The sequence below is a fragment of the Babylonia areolata genome, chromosome 12, assembly GCF_041734735.1.
Source record: "Babylonia areolata isolate BAREFJ2019XMU chromosome 12, ASM4173473v1, whole genome shotgun sequence".
Lineage (NCBI taxonomy): Eukaryota > Metazoa > Mollusca > Gastropoda > Neogastropoda > Buccinidae > Babylonia > Babylonia areolata.
In genome coordinates this window covers 3,080,829-3,101,000 of record NC_134887.1, presented here as the reverse complement: position 1 = coordinate 3,101,000, position 20,172 = coordinate 3,080,829, and the positions used below count along the sequence as shown (strand labels likewise).

Below are 20,172 nucleotides of genomic sequence, written 5' to 3'. Positions count from 1 at the left end.
AAGAGAAGGAGGAGGAGGAGGAGAAGAAGAAGAAGAGGGAGGAGGAGAAGAAGAAGAAGAGAAGGAGGAGGAAGAGGAGAAGACGAAGACGAAGACGAAGACGAAGAAGAAGAAGAAGGAGAAGAAGAAGAAGAAGGAGGAGGAGGAGAAGAAGAAGAGAAGGAGGAGGAAGAGGAGAAGACGAAGACGAAGACGAAGAAGAAGAAGAAGAAGGAGGAGGAGGAGGAGAAGAAGAAGAGAAGGAGGAGGAAGAGGAGAAGACGACGACGAAGACGAAGAAGAAGAAGAAGAAGAAGAAGAAGAAGAAGAAGGAGGAGGAGGAGAAGAAGAAGAGAAGGAGGAGGAAGAGGAGAAGACGAAGACGAAGACGAAGAAGAAGAAGAAGGAGAAGGAGGAGGAGGAGGAGGAGGAGGAGCAGGAGAAGAAGAAGAAGAACAACAACAGCAACAAACATAAAATGAAAGTGATCAGAAGTAGAAATAGGAGGAAGAAAGAAAGAATGAAAGAAGTGAAGGAAGAAACTGACGAAGACGAAGAAGCAAGCAACAACAAAAAAAGGAAAGAAAAGAAAGAAAGAAGAAGAGGAAGAAAGAAAAAAAAGAATGAAAGAATGAAAGAAAGAAAGAAAAAAAGAAAGAAGAAGAGAAAGAAGAAAATGACGAAGACAAAGAAGTAAGCAAATAAGAATGAAAGAAAGAAAGAAAGAAAAGAAAGAAAATCAAAGGGAAGATGGAAAGAAGGAAGAAGGGGGAGAACAGTTGTCTTTTTTTTTGGTCTTTTTTCTTTTTTTTCTTTGTTGAAAAGGTGCAGAAAGAAAGAAAGGAAGGAAGAAAGAAAGGAAGAACGAGAAGAAAAGAAGGGAGTGTAGCAATGAATGACAAACAGGACAGGGGAAAGCGGTGCACATGAATTGCTAATCCATCGCCATCACATCCTGAAGTCGTTACGTCCACACGTCTAAAGCAACAGAATCTGTCAAGACAGCTGCCCTCCCCTCCCCACCCCCCCTCTGTCTGTCTCTGTCTCTGTCTCTCTCGCTTGCTCGCTTGCTCGCGAAGGTTTGCTGTGGTTGTTGTTGTTATATTATTTTCATCGAAATTTGCTCATTTCTTCAAATGTCACCACCATTTCTGCGTACACATTGTCCCTCTTAGGCAAAGGATCGTGTTGTCAATGGTAACCAAGCATTTCAGTGTCAGTGTCATTGTCAGTATCCCCCCCCCCCTCTCTCTCCCCCTTTTTTTTCCTCCCCTCTCTCTCTCTCTTTCTCCCCTTTCCATTAAATATATGTGTGCTATAGTAACTGATGTAGATTAGCAAGGACAGATTGGAAGACTGGGCCATGCCTAGAATCTTAATCCTTGAATAAAAAACGTGTTTTTTTTTAGTTCTGAGTTCTTCTTTTATCCGCTTTTTGTTGCAGAAGGCATTAGGAAATGCAGATTTAATTGGTCCATTTTGGTAAATGTATTGCAGAAGCAAAGGTGTTAATGAATAATCATGTTAATCATAACGGTACCAGCAATAAAGAGAAAGACAATCATGCGTGATATGTATCGTTATTGTTTGTTCCGATAACAAAGTATACAAATTGATAGATTATTTTGTTTCACTATATGTATCCATGGTCAAGGTTGACAACAGAATCCCCTTTTGATAGTATTGTTTAATTGTTTGTGTGTTTGTTTTCGTTTAGTTTGAAGGACTGCAGATGGAAATAGGAACAAGAGAAGGCGAAAATAGAGAAAACAGAATTTGCAAGGAATGTAATATGGGTACTGTTGGGGACGAATTTCATTTCGCTTCAGAATGTACCCAAAATACTGTAATTCGAAATAAATTGATACCACATAAATATAAATGACATATATCAATGTTCGGTTTATGCAATTTATTCAGTGCTGAAAAAACACAACACAATTTAATCTAAGTAAATTAATAAAACTTGAGAAGAGTGTGTAACTTTTGTTACACCAAAAGCATACTTGTCATTATGTTTAAGTTTGATTTGTATGGTTGCAAATTATTATCATTAGCGCGCGCGCGTGTGTGTGTGTGTGTGGGTGTGCGCTTTTGCGTGTTTCGGAGACATCGTTGGACTGAAGTTGTGATTCAATGAGTATGTATTGTTATTGTATCCTCCACACCCCAAAAGGGGCAAAAGGATTTAATTTCCTTCAATCTTTAAATCTTTGAATCTTTTTTTTTTTAATACTAGTAGATTGTGTGGTGGTGTGGTATTTAGAGGTAAGACTTTGTTGTTGTTTGACAAGTAGAATATGTTTTGCTTTTACCAGTGTTGTTTCACGAAATAACCGCCTTCAAATCCTTGTCAAATAGACCCTCACAGGTAATGATCATAAATCATTCTTTAATGCCAAAGTGTTGATATATATATATATTGACAAACAAAGAGAGAGAGAGAGAGAGAGAGAGAGAGAGAGAGAGAGAGAGATTAAGATCACTGTTATATCTTCTTCTTCTTCTTCTTTATGTTAACAGACTGCTTGTTTTCATCAGTAAGTGGAGTGGGAATGTAGGTGTTTGAGGTAGGCTGCTGTCAGGCATCTGTCTAACAGATGTGGTGTAGCCTATGATGAGGGATTCACCCGAACGCACTGACGCCTCCTTGAGAAAATGAAACTGAAACCGAAACCGAAAGCTGTTGTGGCAGTTGCTGGATTGGTAGCTGTGACGTTGTAAGCTCTGATTTTCGGCAGGCGGAGTAACCCCCCCCCCTCCTCCCCACCCCCACCACCACCACCCCTTGCCTTAGCTTGTTCTTCAGCAGGATTAGTGGAGAGTTAGGGGACGGGGGAGGGGGGGAGGAAGAGGTAAAGGTGGTCTGGGAGTGAGGGGGGTTATTTAGGGGGGGGGGGGGGGAGCACGGGGGGTGGGGGGTGGGGGTCGCATACCTTTCTCCCAGGACAGACGCCAGAGTGGACGGATGAGCAAGTTCCAGAAAGAACGAGGGCATATTGTCTGGGGCTATTGATTCCGTCATGATCTTCCCCTTAACCAACGTGAGGGAGGTGGGGGTGTGGGGGACACGGGAGGGGGTGGGGGGTGGAGGTGGGGGAGTGCTTGGCTCGGGGTTGAGGAAGGTGTGTGTGTGTGTGTGTGTGTGTGTGTGTGTGTGTGTGTGTGTGTGTGTGTGCGTGTGTGTGTGTGAGTGCGGAGGGAGGGAGGGGGAGGGCGGAGGGGTAGGATCGGGGATGTTGTCAGGGGGGGAGAGGCTGGTGAATGCGCAAGTAAGTGTTGTGTGTGGGTCTCTCTCTCTCTCCCTCTCTCTCTCCCTCTCTCTCCCCCCCCTCTCTCTCCCTCTCTCTCTCTCTCGCTCGCTCCCTGTTACAAGATAAATCACCAAACGGCCTATGATGGAAAGCTTGGACATATAGCGGTTGTTACAGACACACAAAAAAAGAGGGAAAAAAAAGGTGTCTTTCGAAAAGAGCAACTCAAAGATGTTCTTGAAAATTCTTAGCTCACTTCTGAATGGAAGGAGAGCGACGGGGGGGGGGGGGGGGAGGGAGGGAGGGAGGGGGGAGGGGGGACGGGTATTGAGGAAGGGGTGGAGAGATCCAGGAATTTTGTTTGTTTGATTTTTTTATATGAAAAAAAGGGTTAAAACGTCTCATTGCCTTTAAGGAGCACCGGAGCAGTGAATTCACACCCACTGTGTCCAGGGCCGCGGGGCCCAGTCCTCTCCTCCCGCAGTTTGAAACCTTCCCCCGACCGAAGTCAGGTGAGCCATTCACACCTGGGCGGAGCGAGGAGGAACCGGAGTGAAGAGCCTTTCCCTGGACACACACCGCACCAGAGACGAGAGGATGGCCTCGAACCCTGACCACTGGTCAGCACTGGGTCACAAGTCCAACGCCTGACCCACACTGCCACGGCGTCTCCACAGAGTGAATTACAGTCTGTCTGTAACGTCCACTTCAAATCTCCCCGCTCCGCCCCCAAGCCCCCAGCCCCAGAGACAAACGTCTGCGTCACACACACACACACACACACACACACACACACACACTCACACACACACACACGCTCACACACACACACACACACACACACACACACACAGAGCACCAGGCCGAGACGAGGGCCTCGAACCCTGACCACTGGTCAGCACTGGGTCACAAGGTCAACGTCTGACCCGTTCACCCAATCCAAGGATTTGATATTGTATGAACAGAAAAGGATACAGCAACAGCATGATGATGATAATAATAATAATAATAATAATGATTATCAGCATTTATGTAGCGCTGAATTTTGTGCAGAGACAAATAAAAGCGCTTACACGCCGGTCATTCACACGTATGAGACAGAGACAGACAGACAGAGAGACAGAGACAGAGAGAGAGACTGTACCATTCGTACCTGTCAGCACAGAGCAGCACTTCAAACAGGTACTACTCGCCACAATGGTGTGCTTGAAGCAGCCAACTTATTTCAACTGTATCCTTCTTGAATGAACAGTTTTCTTGTTTCCTCATCTTCCCCCTACACCCCCTAACACCCCCGCCCCCGAACTTACCCCCCACCCCCACCCCCCTGCCTTGTGGGGTCAGTTCTGTGGGAGGCAATCACATGCAAGACGGGCGCAGTAGCCGAGTGATTAAAGCGTTGGTCTTTCAATCTGAGGGTCCCGGGTTCGAATCTCGGTGACGGCGCCTGGTGGGTAAAGTGTGGAGATTTTTCCGATCTCCCAGGTCAACATATGTGCAGACCTGCTAGTGCCTGAACCCCGTACGTGTGTATACGGAACCACAAGATCAAATACGTACGTTAAGGATCTTGTAACCCATGGCAGCGTTCGGTGGGTTATGGAAACAAGAACATACCCAGCATGCACACCCCAGAAAACAGAGTATGGCTGCGTCCCGGCCCGGGGTTAAATAAAAACAAAAAAAACAAAAAAAAAAACAAAAAACGGCCTTACACTTTTAAATTTTTAAACATCTCGTCTGAGTGTTTTTGAAATGTGTGCGTCCCCCAAAATTCGGTTTTGGAATAAACCAGGAAACGAAATGATGGGCCCAATGGCACCCGTCAGGGGGGTTTAAACCCAGGTAGGAAAGCCGGGTTTGTGAAATGCCCCCCGTTTTTGGGTAAAGCGTTTAAGGGGTGGTCCCCCGCCCGGGAGGTTTGGGCCGCTATACGGTACCCATCACAATATAAATTTTTCAGTCAAAAAGGGGAATTTTTTGCTTCCCCCCGTGGTCCGCTCACCTGCCCAATACCTGGACGGCCCTCTCACCCCACCACCCTTCTTGTTTCCCTGTACAAAGCTTTAATGATAGAAAAAAAACGAAAAAAACCGAAAAAACTTTAAGGGAAAAAAGAAAAAAGAAAGAGAGAGAGAAAAAAGGGGGAAAGGGGGAAAGGGAAAGGAAAGGGAAGGGAAAAAAAGGAAAAAGAAAAGCGGGAAATAAAGAGGAAAAAGAAGAAAAAAGGGAAAGGGAAAAAGGGGAAAAAGGGAAAGAGGAAAAAAGGGAAAGGGGGCAGAAGGAAAAGAAAAAAAAGAAAAAAGGGGAGGGGGGGGAAAGAAAAAAGGAAAGCAAGGAAAAGGGGGAAGGAAAAGGAAGGGAAATGAAGAGGGGGAAAAAAGAAGCAGGGAAGGGGGGGAAGGGGGGAAAAAGAAGAAGAAAAAAAGGGGGAAGGAAGGAAAAAAGGAAAAAGAAAAAGAAGCGAAGAAAAAAAGAGGGAGGGGGTGGAAGAAGGGGAAAGGGAAGCGGGAAGGGAAAGGGGGGAATGAAAAGGGAAAGGAAAAACAAAAAGAAGCAGAAAAAGGGAATGAGAAGGGAAGGAAAAAGGGAAAAAAAAGGGGCGGGAAAGGGAAGGGAAAAAAAGGGAAAGAAGAAGGCAAAAAAAGAAAGAGGGGGGAAAGGGGGAAAGGGGAATAAAAGGGAAAAAAAAAGAGAATGAAGGAAGGAAGGAACAAGAAAAGCAAAAAGAAGAAAGAAAAAGGGGGAGAAAAAAAGAAAAAGGGCCGGAAGGAAGGAAGGGAAAAAGGGAAAGGGAAAAGGGAAAGGGAAGGGAAAAAAGGGAAAAAAACCGAAAGGAAAAGAAGAAGGAGGGGGGGGGAAGAAGGAAGGGGGGAAAAGGGAAAAAAGAAGGGGAAAAAGGGGAAGAGAAGGTTTGGGTTTGAAGAAAAAGGGAAGGGAAGGAAGGAAAAGGGGGGGAAAAAAGGGGGGGAAGGAAGGGGGAAGGAAAAAAAAAAAAAAAGAACGGGGGAGGATAAAGGGGGTTTCGGGTTTCGGGTTTCACTTTCTCAAGGAGGGTAAACTGCGTTCGGACAAACCCATACACGCTACACCACATCTGTTGACCCAGATGCCTGCCCACCCGGGCAAAACCCCAAAACGCGCTTATCAGGCCTTCATGCATTTTACATATTTGTTCCCTTTATGAAATTTGATTTCATTTTAGTAATTTCGCCAGAGGACAACACTCTCGTTGCCATGGGTTTTTTTTTCGGGGGCGCCAAGTCCCCGGTGCGGGCACAGGGGCCCTGGGGTTTATCGTTAATCCAAAGACTAGACGCTCATTTTTGTTTTCAGTAAAAACTTAGGGAAAGGGCGAAGGGGGGAATTCAAACCCCACACCCCCCGGGGCTCCTGTTTTGGGCGGGCTGGGCGCCCTTTAACCCCATTCTCCCCAACCTTCCTCCAAAAAGAGGAGGAGGAAAAGAAGAAAGAAGGGGGAAGGAAAAAGGAGAGGGGGAATGAATGGAGGAAGAAAAAGGAAGAAGAAAAAGAGGGGGGGGGCCGGAAAAGAAAAGGGGCGGGGAAGGAAGGAAGAAAAGAAAGAAAAAAGAAGAAAAAAGGAGGGGGAAAAAGGGGAAAAGAAAAAATGAAGAAAAAAGAGAATGAAAGGAAAGGAAGGAACAAGAAGAAGCAAAAAGAAAAAAGGGGCGGGAAAGGAAAAGAAGAAAAGAAAGAAGAAGCAAAAGAAGAAAGGAGGAGGGGGAAAGGAAGGAAAAAAGGAAAGGAAAGGGGAAAAAGGGGAAAAAGGGAAAAAGAAAAGGAACCAAGGGGAAAAAAAAAAGGAAGAAGAAGAAGAAAAGGAAAAAAGAGGAGGAGGTAGGGGATAGAAGAAGAGGAAGGAAGGAAGGGGGGAAAGGGAAAGGGGGAAAAAAGGGAAAAAGCAGAAGCAAAAAAAATAAAAGAGGGGGTTTAAAAAGAAAAGAAAAAAAAGGGAAAAAAAAGGGGAGAGAAAAAGGGAAAGGGAAAGGGGAAGGGCAAAAAGGGAAAGGGAAAAAGGGAAAAAGGAAAAAGAAGAAGAAGAAGCGGAAGGAAAAAAAAAAGAAAAAGAAAGAAGAAAGATGCGGGAAAAGAAGAAAAGGGGAAAAAGGAGGGGGGGCCGGAAAAAAAGAAAAAGGGCCAAAAAAGAAGGGAAGGAAGAAAAAAAGGAAGGAAGGGAGAAAAGAAGGAAGGAACAAAAGGGAAAGAAGGGGAAAAGGGAGGGGAGGGGGAGGAAAGGAAAAGGGGGAGGGGGGAAAAGGAAGAAGAAAAAAAGGAAAAGGGGGAGGAAAAAGAAAGGGTTGGGTTTGAAAAAGGGAAGAAAAAAGGGAAAAAGGGGAAGGGAAAAGGGAGGAAGAAGGGGGAAAGGCCAGAAGGAAAGGAAGAAGGAAAGAGGAGGATGGGGAAAAAGAAGAAGAAGAAGCAGGAAAAAAAAGGGGGTTTGAAGGGGGGAAAGGAAAAAAGCAGAAGAAGAATGAGCAAAAGGGGGAAAGAAGAAAAAAAAGGAGAAAGAGGAGGAAGGGAAAGAAAAAAAAAAAATAAAAGGAAAAAAAGGGGAATAAAGGGAAGGAAGGAACAAGAAGAACAGAAGAAGAAAGAGAAGGAGGGGGAAAAGAAGAAAAAAAGAAAAAAGGGGAAGGGAAGGAAAAAAAGGGAGGAGGAGGTGGGGGAAAGGAAAGGGGAAAGGGAAAAGGAAAAGAAAAAGAGGGAAAAGGAAAAAGGGAAAAGAAAAAAAAAAAAAAGCAGAAGAAAAAGAGTGGGGGAGGTGGTGATAAAAGGGAAGGGAAAAAAGGAAGGAAGGAAGGAAGGAGGGAGGAAAAAAAGAAAAGAAAAAGAAGAAGCAGAAGAAAAAAGGGAAGTAAAAGGAGGGTGATAGAAAAAGGGGAAAGGGAAAGGAAAAAGGAAGGGAAAGGGGAAAAAAAGGGAAAAAAGAAAGAAGAAGCAAAAAGGAGAACGAGGGGGTAAAGGTTTTGAAGAAGAAAAAAAAGGAAGGAAGGGAGAGAGGAAGGAAGGAAAGGGGAGAGAAAAAGGGAAGGGAAGGGAGAGAAAAAGGGAAAGGGAAAAAGGGAAAAAGGGAGGAGAGGGGGGGAAAGGAAGGGAAGAAAGGAAGGAAGAAAGGCAGAAAGGTAGGAAGGAAGGGGAAAGGAAAGGGAAGTGGAAGAAAAAGAGGAAGGAAAAAAAGGAAAAAAAGGGAGAAGAAGAGAAAAAGGGAACGAGGAAAAAGGTGGAAAAAAGGAAAGGAAAGGGGGAAGGGGGGGGGGGGAGGGGGAGGGGGGTGTGTATGTGTGTATATAGTGTTTTTGCTTGTGCCTGTAGGTTTTTGTTTTAATTTGTTGGGGTGGGGTGTGTGGTGTGTGTGTGTGTGTGTGTGTTTTTGGGTTCACTATTTTTTGTCAAAAAAAAACGGGACGAACGAACATATTTTAAGCTCTCCCCCTCCCCCCCACCCCCAAACCCCCCCCCTTTACCCCTTTCCCCAAAAGAGCAATCCCAAAAGAAAACCCATTTGGGAAATTTTCAGGGTGTGTGGGGTTGTTTTTTTTGTGTTTTTTTTTTTTTTTTTTTGGGTTGTTGTTTTTTTTGTTTTTGCTTTTTTTCATTTTTAAGGGGGGCCCAGGGGGGGGGGGGGGGGTTATTTTTATTTTTTTTTTTTTGGGGGGTTATTTTTTAAATTATCCAGGGCGGGGGAAAAAAAATGTAAACCCGCCCCCAAAAAAGACCAAAAAAAGAGGGGCAGTGGCCTCACTACCTCTGGATGTAGAGTGCTGTTCGATTCACTCCAGTGAACATTGTTGACCACAGCTATCGGTCCATCAGTGTTCTAAATGTGTTTGTCATCTGTCTCATTATTCTCTTTGTCTACGTGTTTACCTTTCTGCCTATCTATAGCCTGTCCACCTACCTAGTACCTACCCATCTACCTATCTTGTGGAATATGTGTGTGTGTGTGTGTGAGAGAGAGAGGAGAGAGAGAGAGAGAGAGGAGAGAGAGAGAGAGAGAGAGAGAGAGAGAGAGAAGCAGACAGACGGACAGACAGACAGAACTCAGAGCTCAGAACTCAAAACGTTTTTTTATTCAAGGATTTAGATTTTAGGCATGGCCCATTCTTCCAATCTGTCCTTGCTAATCTACATCAATTACAACAGCTCAGAAAGAAGAAGAGTGATGGCTTAGGGGTAACGCGTCCGCTTAGGAAGCGAGAGAATCTCAGCGCGCTGGTTCCAATCACGGTTCAGCCGCCGATATTTTCTCCCCCTTCACCAGACTTTCAGTGGTGGTCTGGACGCTAGTCATTCGGATGAGACGATAAACCGAGGTCCTGTGTGCAGCATGCACTTAGTGCACGTAAAAGAACCCATGGCAACAAAAGGGTTGTTCCTGGTAAAATTCTGTAGAAAAATCCACTTCGATAGGAAAAACAAATAAAACTGTACACAGGAAAAAATACAAAAAAATGGGTGGTGCTGTAGTGTAGCGACGCGCTCTCACTGGGGAGAGCAGCCCGAATCTCACACAGAGAAATCTGTGTTGATAAAAAGAAATACAAAATACAAATAAAAATATATATAAAAGTATATTGAATGAAAAGGGGAGAAAGAGAGAAAAAAAAAGTCTGCTGAATGAATATGATAAAGAACAGACAGATAGACAGATATATAGATAGATAGAGTGATAGATAGAGTGATAGATAGAGTGATTGACAGATAGGTGAAAGAAAAGGTGGCCTCACCAGGGTAATAAGACAAATAAACATACATGCTATTTCCACATCCAGTCCTCGGGGATAACAAGGGGGAAAAGAAACCGATGAATTATTATTATTATTATTATTATTTTAACTCTCTCCATACAAACGGCGAAAGAGACGACGTTAACAGCGTTTCACCCCAGTTACCATCATCAAAATATTGCAAGCGGAAGGCTCTTATACTGAAGAGGTGAATGTTGACAAAGAATACCACAATTCTGACGACGGAAGCTAAAGGTTGGGTCATTCAGACACCCACTGGACATCCGAGGGGTCTGTGTAGAGGAGAAGAGAGGACTGTCCGTACTGAGTGAGTTAAAGAAGATGGGATACTAACCAACAAGATAACCATAAGATACACAATACCAAGAAGGAATGTTAACTACGAACTGTAAAGCACACACACACACACACACACACACACACACACACACACACACACACACAAACTCACACGCACGCACGCATGCACAGGGAAAGTCGTAAAAGAGGTATGGAGACGGAACAATCGGAAGATGTGAATGCCAAAGAGGCATGCACAAACATGACAAAATAAAGCACATTACGAACATCATATCAGATGATTTAAAAACAAATCAAACAGAAAGCGAGCCATATAGATAGACAATTAGCTTGTTATTTAGACGTGGGTTTCTTCTTTTTGATAGATACTCGTAGATCGATAGATAAATTGAAAGTTACAGACATATATAGACATATATAACTAGGTACAAATACGTGGATTGATATACAGATATCGAGGTACAGGTATACAGATATATATATATATATATATATATATATATATATATATTCGGTAGATAGACAAATTGATAGACAGATAGATAATGATCAATTCAAAAAGAAAACACAATGCTCTGAAACACACACACACACACACACACACACACACACACACACACACAACGAGGGTATTAGCAAACTGGTGAAGGAATATATAAATATATAAATGGATGAATACTCGAATAAATATTAACAAAAATAATAATAATAATAATAATAATAATTATGAAGATTTAACTTGAAAAAGCAAACGACGTTTATTTGGTCGTCTTGGGTGGCGCTGCACTCTGGCGGTGCACTGTTCTCGCGGAGAGAGGCCCGATTTTCACATGGAGCAACATTTTGTGACAATAAAACACAGTACAATACAACACAATACAACATAACACAATACAAAACAATGCAAGGGCGATAAAATTTACAACATTTTTACAACACAATACAATACCTTTGGCAGCACAATGTTTCGTGAAACCAATGAAAATGCAATACAGTGCGCAATAAACATTTCTTTGATTTTTTTTCCCATTTTTTTTCTTTCTTTCTTTCTTTCTTTCCTTTAAAAAATTTCCCTTTCCCTTTTCGGGTTTTTTCATGAAAACTTTTTTTTTTAAACAATAAAATTTAAAAGGGCAGCTCAATACAACATAACGGAATTTGTAATACAATGCAATACAATGAAATGCAATAAAACATTTCTTCGATTTTTTCTTTATTTCTTCCTTTCTTTTTTTCCCTTAATGTTTCCCTATCTTTTTCATTTTCTTGGGTTTTGAAAAACGAAAAAGGGCCAAGCGCCCGGGTTTTGCCCCCCGGACTTAAACCCAAAAGCTTTTTGGGGCGGTTCGAGTAAAACAGCAGCGGGTTTGGACAAGGTATGAAAGGCTTTTTCACCATCTGAAAACCCCCGGGAAAGATATCTGGATAGGGGGGCCCCCGACTGATTCCGGGATCAAAATCATGTTGGGGGTTTTTAAAATTTTATTATAAATATAATATATAATAAAATTATATAGTTATATTTATTTTAAAATAAAAATATATATATATAATAAACAAAAAAAAAACCCAACAACCCCTTTTTTCATTTATAAATCTTTATTTTGGGCCTCATTCTCCCCCCCAAACAGGGGCTTTTAAAAAAAAAGAGTAACTATTCAATATATAGAAATATATATATATAAAAATATATATAATTTTAATATATTTTTATATATATATATATATTTTATATAAAACGACGGTTCTGTTTGACTCACTGTCCCCTTTACAAATACCCAAAATTTGGAGGAACCCCCATCAAACAAAGCCCGAGAGGGGTTGTTTTATTTCTACCCCAGCGGGCCGGGAGAAAATTTTGGGTTTTCCCCAACCAAAAGGGTCCTCGCCATAAAGTTTGTACAAGGGGTTTTTGGGTTGGCCCCATCTCCCCACGGGCCCATGAAACGTTTGCCGATTTCTGGCAGAGAGGGGGACACGGCAGGCCCCCTCAAGGCAATGGCAGAAGCAGAAGAAAAAAAATTTCCCAGCTGGTTTTTGGTCGACGAGGAATGAAAGAAAAACTTCAAAAGGATTCATTTTCCCAACAAATTGGGCGTGCGTTTGGCTCAGGGGGTTTAAAAACGTTTTTGCCAGAAAAGGTGATTCAGTTCTGAAGAGGCCCCAAACCCCGGGGAGGCGGGGTTTTTCCCAAACCCCTGCTGAGGACCAAAAAAAAAATAGGGGGGCAATAAAAAAAGGGCATCCAAAAGCCCTGCCCTGGGTGGGGCCCCGGCCCCCTCAAAGTGAAAAGGAGTTCAGGGCCGATAAAATTGATTGAAAAGGGGCCTTTTCTGAAGACCTTGAACGGGCCCAGCACCCCTTTAGGTTTTTTAAACAATATGTGAAGAGAAAAGCAGGGCCCTTTAATTTGGATAAGAAATTTTTAAAAAGGGAAATTAACCACCCCTGTTTCGAAGCCCCAAAAGTTGTGATATATATTATTAAATATATTATATAATATAGGGTTGTGTGTGTGTAGTTTTGTGTGTGTTTTTTGGGTTTGGAGTAAAAAAACCATGGCGATATTATCCCCCAACTTCCACTCATTTCATTTTAAATGCAAAAAGACAAGACTGAAATCATTCAAAATTTGGGGGACTTTAAAATTTTTGATTTTCAAAAATAAAAAATTTATACCACATAATTTGTTTTGGTAGGGAGAAAAACAGCAAACTGTATTAAATAAAATAAAGAAGTGGGAAAGCGGGAGTGCTCAGGGGTGGGGTTTTTCAGTTCCAATTTCTCAAAAAAACCCGCCCACTGCGTTCGGCCCAAATCCTTTATACGCAACACCACATTTTCGGGCCGATGCGGGGCCAGCCCATAAAAACCCAACGGTTTTATTCAGGCCTTGAGGATGCATATATATTTGGGGGACCTATCAAAGTGGATTTCTTCAATAAAAATTTGGGCCAGGGGGAAACCCACTCCACATTGCCAGGGGCTTTTTAAAAACAAAGTGCGCCCAAGTGGTGCTGAAACCCCGGGCCCCTCTTTTTTTGTGTCTCATCCTTTTTTAGAGTCAAATTTGGGGAGGAAGGGCGAGAGCGGGTTTCCAAAAACCCAGTTTTTTCGGGGACTGTGAAATTGGCAGTTTGAGCGTCTTAAAACCATTCTGCTACCTTCCTCAAGAAAAGATAAAAAAAACAATGTCATGAACGTTTTTTTAGGGAAATCACTCTCCCCTTTTTTCGAATACTTCAAAGGAAGAACAAAGTTTTGGGAAAAAAAAACAAAAAAAAAACAAAAAAAACCTAACAAGAAAAAGAATTTAAAACAGGGCCCAAATTTGCTGCACGACACGGGGAACTTAACTCACCCCAAAAAGGGGACAGTCCTCTTTCTCCTCTACAAAACCCCTGGGGGTTTTGTCAAGGGGGGTGTCTGAATGACCCAACCTTTAGCTTCCGTCTTGGGAATTTGTGGTTTTTTCCTTTGTCAACTTTCACCTCTTCAGGGGAAAGACCCTTTCCGTTTTGAAAATTTTTTGATATGGAATTTGGGGGTTTTAAAACCCGCTTTTTTAACGTGGTCTTTTTTCGCCGTTTTGGAAGGGAGGGGGTTTTAACAAAAAACCGAACAAAAACAAAACCTTGTGTCCTGTTTTCCCTGCACCCACCTAAAAGAAATTGACCCAAAGAAAAAAACCTCCCAAAAACCCTACGCATAACAAAAAAGTTGACCCGGTTCATTGATAACAAAAATTATATCAATCCTTTGATAAGCCCTTTATAAAAAAAAAACCCCCAGCTCTGGTTTCTCCTTGAAGCTGTGTCCCTTTTTTGAAACGTGCCACGATGTTGGGAAAATTTGGGTTTACTTTCACTTTATTTTTTTTTTCGCCTTTGTCATTTGTTATTGTTAAATTTATTACAAAACATTTTTTAAAACTTTTTATCATAAATTTAATTTGTTTTAAGGATTTTGTTCTTGATAAATATTGTTTTTTCCCCTTTATCTAAATTTATTCTTTTTTTCACATGAATTCATTTTAAAAATATTTATTTATCTCCCTTTTTTTTTGTTGTTGGGGTTTGGTTTTGTTTCCCTTTTTGGACAAAATGTTTTTCTCCCGTGAATGTTGAATCACACTGAGGGGGGGGGAAAAGTTCCCAAAAATAAGGGGAAATATAATTGTGAACAAAGGGGAAAAAAAAAAAAACAACCACCCCCCCCCACCCCCCCCCCCACCCCCCTTCCCGGGAAAAAAAACAAACCCTACACCCCAGGCCCAATCAGTAATCAGGAAACGGGTTCCCCCGTTTTGTACTGGTTCTGTTTTGTGTGTGTGTGACCAGACGTTTTTCTCTGGGGCTGGGGGCCCGGGGGCGGGGGGATTTGAAGTGGGGCGTTCCCGAATACTGTAATTCACTCTGTGGGGGAAAGCCGTTTTGGGAGTGTGGGGCAGGCGTTTTGGACCCTTTTGAACCCCCCTGCTGAACCCTGGTTTAGGGGTTTGAGGCCCCCTCTCGGCCGGTGTGTGTGTGTCCAGGGGGAAAAGGTCCCAAATCCGGTTTTCCCCCTCGCTCCGCCCAGGTTGAAAGGCTCCCCCGACCCTTTGGTCGGGGGAAGGGAAAGGACAGGATGGGCCCCCCGGGCCTTTCTATGCCGAAACCCCGGACCCCGGGGGGTTGGAGATCCCAAAGCTCCGATGGCCCCCAAAAGAACATGGGGCCTTTTTAAACCCTTTTTACCCCCAGAGAGCGGGCCCTTTAACCTTAACGCCAGAGGTGACCCTTTTAAACCCACAGTGCCAGAGAGCTGGCTTTTAAAACCTTTTTAACCCCCAGAAAGCTGACCCTTTTCCCCAAAAAAGCCCCAAAACTGCCCCCTTTAAAATCAAAGCCAAGAGCTGACCTTTAAACCTACAACGCCAGAAAGCTTGACCTTTAACCTACACGCCAGAAAGCAAACAACGACTGTACAAAAGACCCGGAATAAATTTGCATTATTCTAATTTGCATGAATTAAACAGGAAAACCCCCCCACACCAAAAACAAACCCAACAGAAACAGTATTTATACATCTTTATTCATGGCGACTTTTCTTCACACCCCACAACACACACACACACAAACACACACAGCACCAAACGACGAAGGGAACGCCTGCTTCAAGGACCACGTGACTCCGGAGAAGAGCGAAGCGCCATCGACATTATTACCAGAGTGTGAGGACATCACAGGAAGTGGACAGTGGGGGTAAAACTGATGAGAACCAAAGAATTCCTTCCTCTGTCATCACAACCGGAACTTACATCGATGCCAAAAAGCTATATAATAATAATGGACATTTATATTGCGCGTTTCCCCAGAAATATGCCTCAAAGCGCTTTACATTTCGCTCCTCACTCCCCATCTCCCCCCATCATACTCCTCTCTCATCCACCCGAACCTCCACACCCCCACCCACACACCCACACACCCACACACTAACTGCGCATCAAAAGAACAACACAGCATCGCAATCCAGTCGGAGAAGAAAAAAGAAAGAAATGCAATTAGATAGAGAGGAAAAAGACGGGTCTACAAATCTGTGGCCACTTAGACAATCAGACACAAAATGACAACGCAAATAGATAGCAAAGAGAAATAGAAAAGGGAGAACATTAGCCATTTTAACTCACTCAGTACGGCCAGTCCTCTCTCTCCTCCTCCACAAGACCCCTCGGATGTCCAGTGGGTGTCTGAATGACCCAACCTTTAGCTTCCGTCGTCAGAACTGTGGTATTCTTTGTCAACATTCATCTCTTCAGTATAAGAGCGTTCCGCTTGCAATATTTTGATGACGGTAACTGGGGTGTGAAACGCTGTTAACGTCGTCTCTTTCGCCGTTGTATGGAGAGAGTTAAATGGATGTTCATATGACTGTGACTGATGTGCTTATGCCATGTCTGTTTTAAATTTTGGTTGTATGTTTTACAGATTAGTATTGATCTATATTGATTTCATCATTATATTCACTGATACTTTGTTCATGTGAATAGACAATAAGTGTGTAGGGGGTGCTTGCATAGCGGGCGGGTGTGTGTGTGTCCAAAATATGGAAGAGTATCGGACTTGCTTTGTAATGACTGAGTTATTTTTGTTATCATGTTGTTTTCCGAGAGATTTCAACCGTTTTTTGGCTTATAATTTGTCTGTATCACAGACTTCACCACAATTGATTTCTCTACGAGATATAAAGGTATTCGGATTCTGATTCTGAAGGTAAAACAAAACAAAAAAGGTCAACAACAAGACACAATGAAGTACAGAAAAGACAGATGAAGTAAGAACAAGACAAATGAATTAAGAACAACAGACAAATGAAGTAAGAACAAGACAAATGAAGTAAGAACAAGACAAATGAAGTAAGAACAAGACAAATGAAGTAAGAACAACAAGACAAATGAGAAGTAAGAACAACAAGACAAATGAAGTAAGAACAACACGACAAATGAAGTAAGAACAACAAGACAAATGAAGGAAGAACAACAAGACAAAGTGAAGTAAGAACAACAAGACAAATGAAGTAAGAACAAGACAAGAAGTGAAGGAAGAACAAGACAAATGAAGTAAGAACAAGACAAATGAAGTAAGAACAAGACAAATGAAGTAACAACAACAAGACAAATGAAGTAACAACAAGACAAATGAAGTAACAACAAGACAAATGAAGTAAGAACAACAAGACAAATGAAGTAAGAACAAGACAAATGAAGTAACAACAAGACAAATGAAGTAAGAACAACAAGACAAATGAAGTAAGAACAACAAGACAAATGAAGTAAGAACAAGACAAATGAAGTAAGAACAAGACAAATGAAGTAAGAACAACAAGACAAATGAAGTAAGAACAAGACAAATGAAGTAAGAACAACAAGACAAATGAAGTAAGAACAAGACAAATGAAGTAAGAACAACAAGACAAATGAAGTAAGAACAAGACAAATGAAGTAAGAACAAGACAAATGAAGTAAGAACAACAAGACAAATGAAGTAAGAACAACAAGACAAATGAAGTAACAACAAGACAAATGAAGTAAGAACAACAAGACAAATGAAGTAAGAACAACAAGACAAATGAAGTAAGAACAACAAGACAAATGAAGTAAGAACAACAAGACAAATGAAGTAACAACAAGACAAATGAAGTAACAACAAGACAAATGAAGTAAGAACAACAAGACAAATGAAGTAAGAACAAGACAAATGAAGTAAGAACAACAAGACAAATGAAGTAAGAACAACAAGACAAATGAAGTAAGAACAACAAGACAAATGAAGTAAGAACAACAAGACAAATGAAGTAAGAACAAGACAAATGAAGTAAGAACAACAAGACAAATGAAGTAAGAACAAGACAAATGAAGTAAGAACAACAAGACAAATGAAGTAAGACAACAAGACAAATGAAGTAAGAACAACAAGACAAATGAAGTGAGAACAACAAGACAAATGAAGTAAGAACAAGACAAATGAAGTAAGAACAACAAGACAAATGAAGTAAGAACAACAAGACAAATGAAGTAAGAACAACAAGACAAATGAAGTAAGAACAACAAGACAAATGAAGTAAGAACAACAAGACAAATGAAGTAAGAACAACAAGACAAATGAAGTAAGAACAAGACAGATGAAGTAAGAACAAGACAAATGAAGTAAGAACAAGACAAATGAAGTAAGAACAACAAGACAAATGAAGTAAGAACAACAAGACAAATGAAGTAAGAACAGACAAATGAAGTAAGAACAAGACAAATGAAGTAAGAACAAGACAAATGAAGTAAGAACAAGACAAATGAAGTAACAACAAGACAAATGAAGTAAGAACAACAAGACAAATGAAGTAAGAACAAGACAAATGAAGTAAGAACAACAAGACAAATGAAGTAAGAACAACAAGACAAATGAAGTAAGAACAACAAGACAAATGAAGTAACAACAACAAGACAAATGAAGTAAGAACAAGACAAATGAAGTAACAACAAGACAAATGAAGTGAGAACAACAAGACAAATGAAGTGACAACAAGACAAATGAAGTAACAACAAGACAAATGAAGTAACAACAAGACAAATGAAGTATAACAACATGACAAACGAAGTAAAAAATAAAAAAAAAAATAAAAAAGAAGACACATGAAGCAAAACAGACAGGTAAAACACTGTTCATACCTGTATCCTATTCTTTACCACTCTCCCCCTCCCCAACACACACACACACACACACACACACACACACACACACACACACACACACACACACACACCAAAACTAAACAAAAGCAAAACCAATATTTTTGTTTCTTTTTAACCAACGATTTCACGGTAGAAAGAACAAACAACAACACCAACAAACAACGTCACCACTACCTACCAACGTCCACAGCAGTTGCAGAAGAAGAAGCAGAAAAAAGTAGACGCTTGGTACGAAGAGAGAGAGAGAGGCTTCAAGACAGGTCCTGAGTCAAACTAACTTCAGCCTCTGGGTGGATGGACCTCCTCCCCACTGCCAACTAACCAACCCTGCGCGGTCTGTCTGCCTGCCCCTTCACTCTTCGTAAGCCTCCTCCTTCTTCTCCTCCTCCTCTTCTCCTTCTTCTTCTTCTTCTCGCCGTGCGTTACCGGCCCGTCACACAGACAGCTGGCTTCTGACTGGCTGACGACACGGCCGGCAAAAGCCAAGACGATTGGCGAGCGAACGATTGCCGCACGTGCGCATGAGCAAACTCTCCTCCCCTCTCCCCCTTCCCTCTTCCCCTCTCCCGCCTCCCCCACCCCGCCCCTTCCCCACCCACCCCCCCTAACCCCTCCCCCCATCCCCCACTGGCGGACGTCTTCACGTTTCTCGCGAGACTGGAGATTATTCATAGATGTGTAGCGGAGGGTGGGGTTTTTTTCTGTTTTTTTTTTTTTTTTTTTTTTTAAATGGTGGAAGCCGGTTTGTGATTGGTCAAAGGGGTTGGCGTGTTCAGCGCTGGTGATCAGCTGTTTGGATATGTGTCTGTCTTTCTGTCTGTTTTTCTGTCTGTCCGTCTGTCTTCAGGAGTCGCTGATCTATGCTGATGGTTCTTTGGGGGTAAGACTGGAGGGGTGTATGTGCGTGGGGCGGGAGGAGGGGGTGGGGGTGGGGGTGGAGCGGGTGGTTGCGGAGGAGCAAACAAACCAAGCACATGCTGTGCAGAAGAAATATGATACATGACTGGAATGAATTGACAAGCTCTGCAGGCCTATACATAAACAAATATTCAATCAAGCATGCACATGAACGCACAAAAAACAAAACAAAAAGAAACAAAACAGAGAGAGAGAGAGAGAGAGAGAGAGAGAGAGAGAGAGAGAGAGAAGAACCCTCCCCAAAAACAAATGTTTCTTCCATGATTTCCACAGTCACAGCTCTGACGATGAGCAGACCGAGGTCCCGTGGACAGCAGGCAGACAGCGAACGTTAAAGAACCGACGGCAACAAAGCGGCTGGCCCTAAACCATGTTGGAGAAAAAGGCGTTCTGACAGCAAAGTAACTACACCTCTAAACAGAAAAAGGCATTCTGGTAGCACAGTAACTACACCTCTAGACAGATAAAGGCGTTCAGATAGCTAAGTAACTACACCTCTAGACAGATAGCAAAGTAACTACGCCTCTAGACAGATAAAGGCATTCTGATAGCAAAGTAACTACACCTCTAGACAGACAAAAGGCATTCTGATAGCAAAGTAACTACACCTCTAGACAGAAAAGGCATTCTGATAGCAAAGTAACTACACCTCTAGACAGACAAAAGGCATTCTGATAGCAAAGTAACTACACCTCTAGACAGATAAAGGCGTTCTGATAGCAAAGTA

General features: G+C 42.3%; 1 protein-coding gene across 1 annotated transcript in view; it reads right to left on the bottom strand.

Moving 5' to 3' along the window:
* Positions 1 to 18,816, bottom strand: part of LOC143287956 (sodium-dependent serotonin transporter-like) — a 113,527-nt gene extending 94,711 nt beyond the window's left edge. The window contains exon 1 of the mRNA XM_076596200.1: positions 18,706 to 18,816. The gene's annotated coding sequence lies outside the window, so the exon portion shown is untranslated. The remainder of the gene's footprint in view (positions 1 to 18,705) is intronic.
* Between the last annotated feature and the right edge of the window lie 1,356 nt (positions 18,817 to 20,172).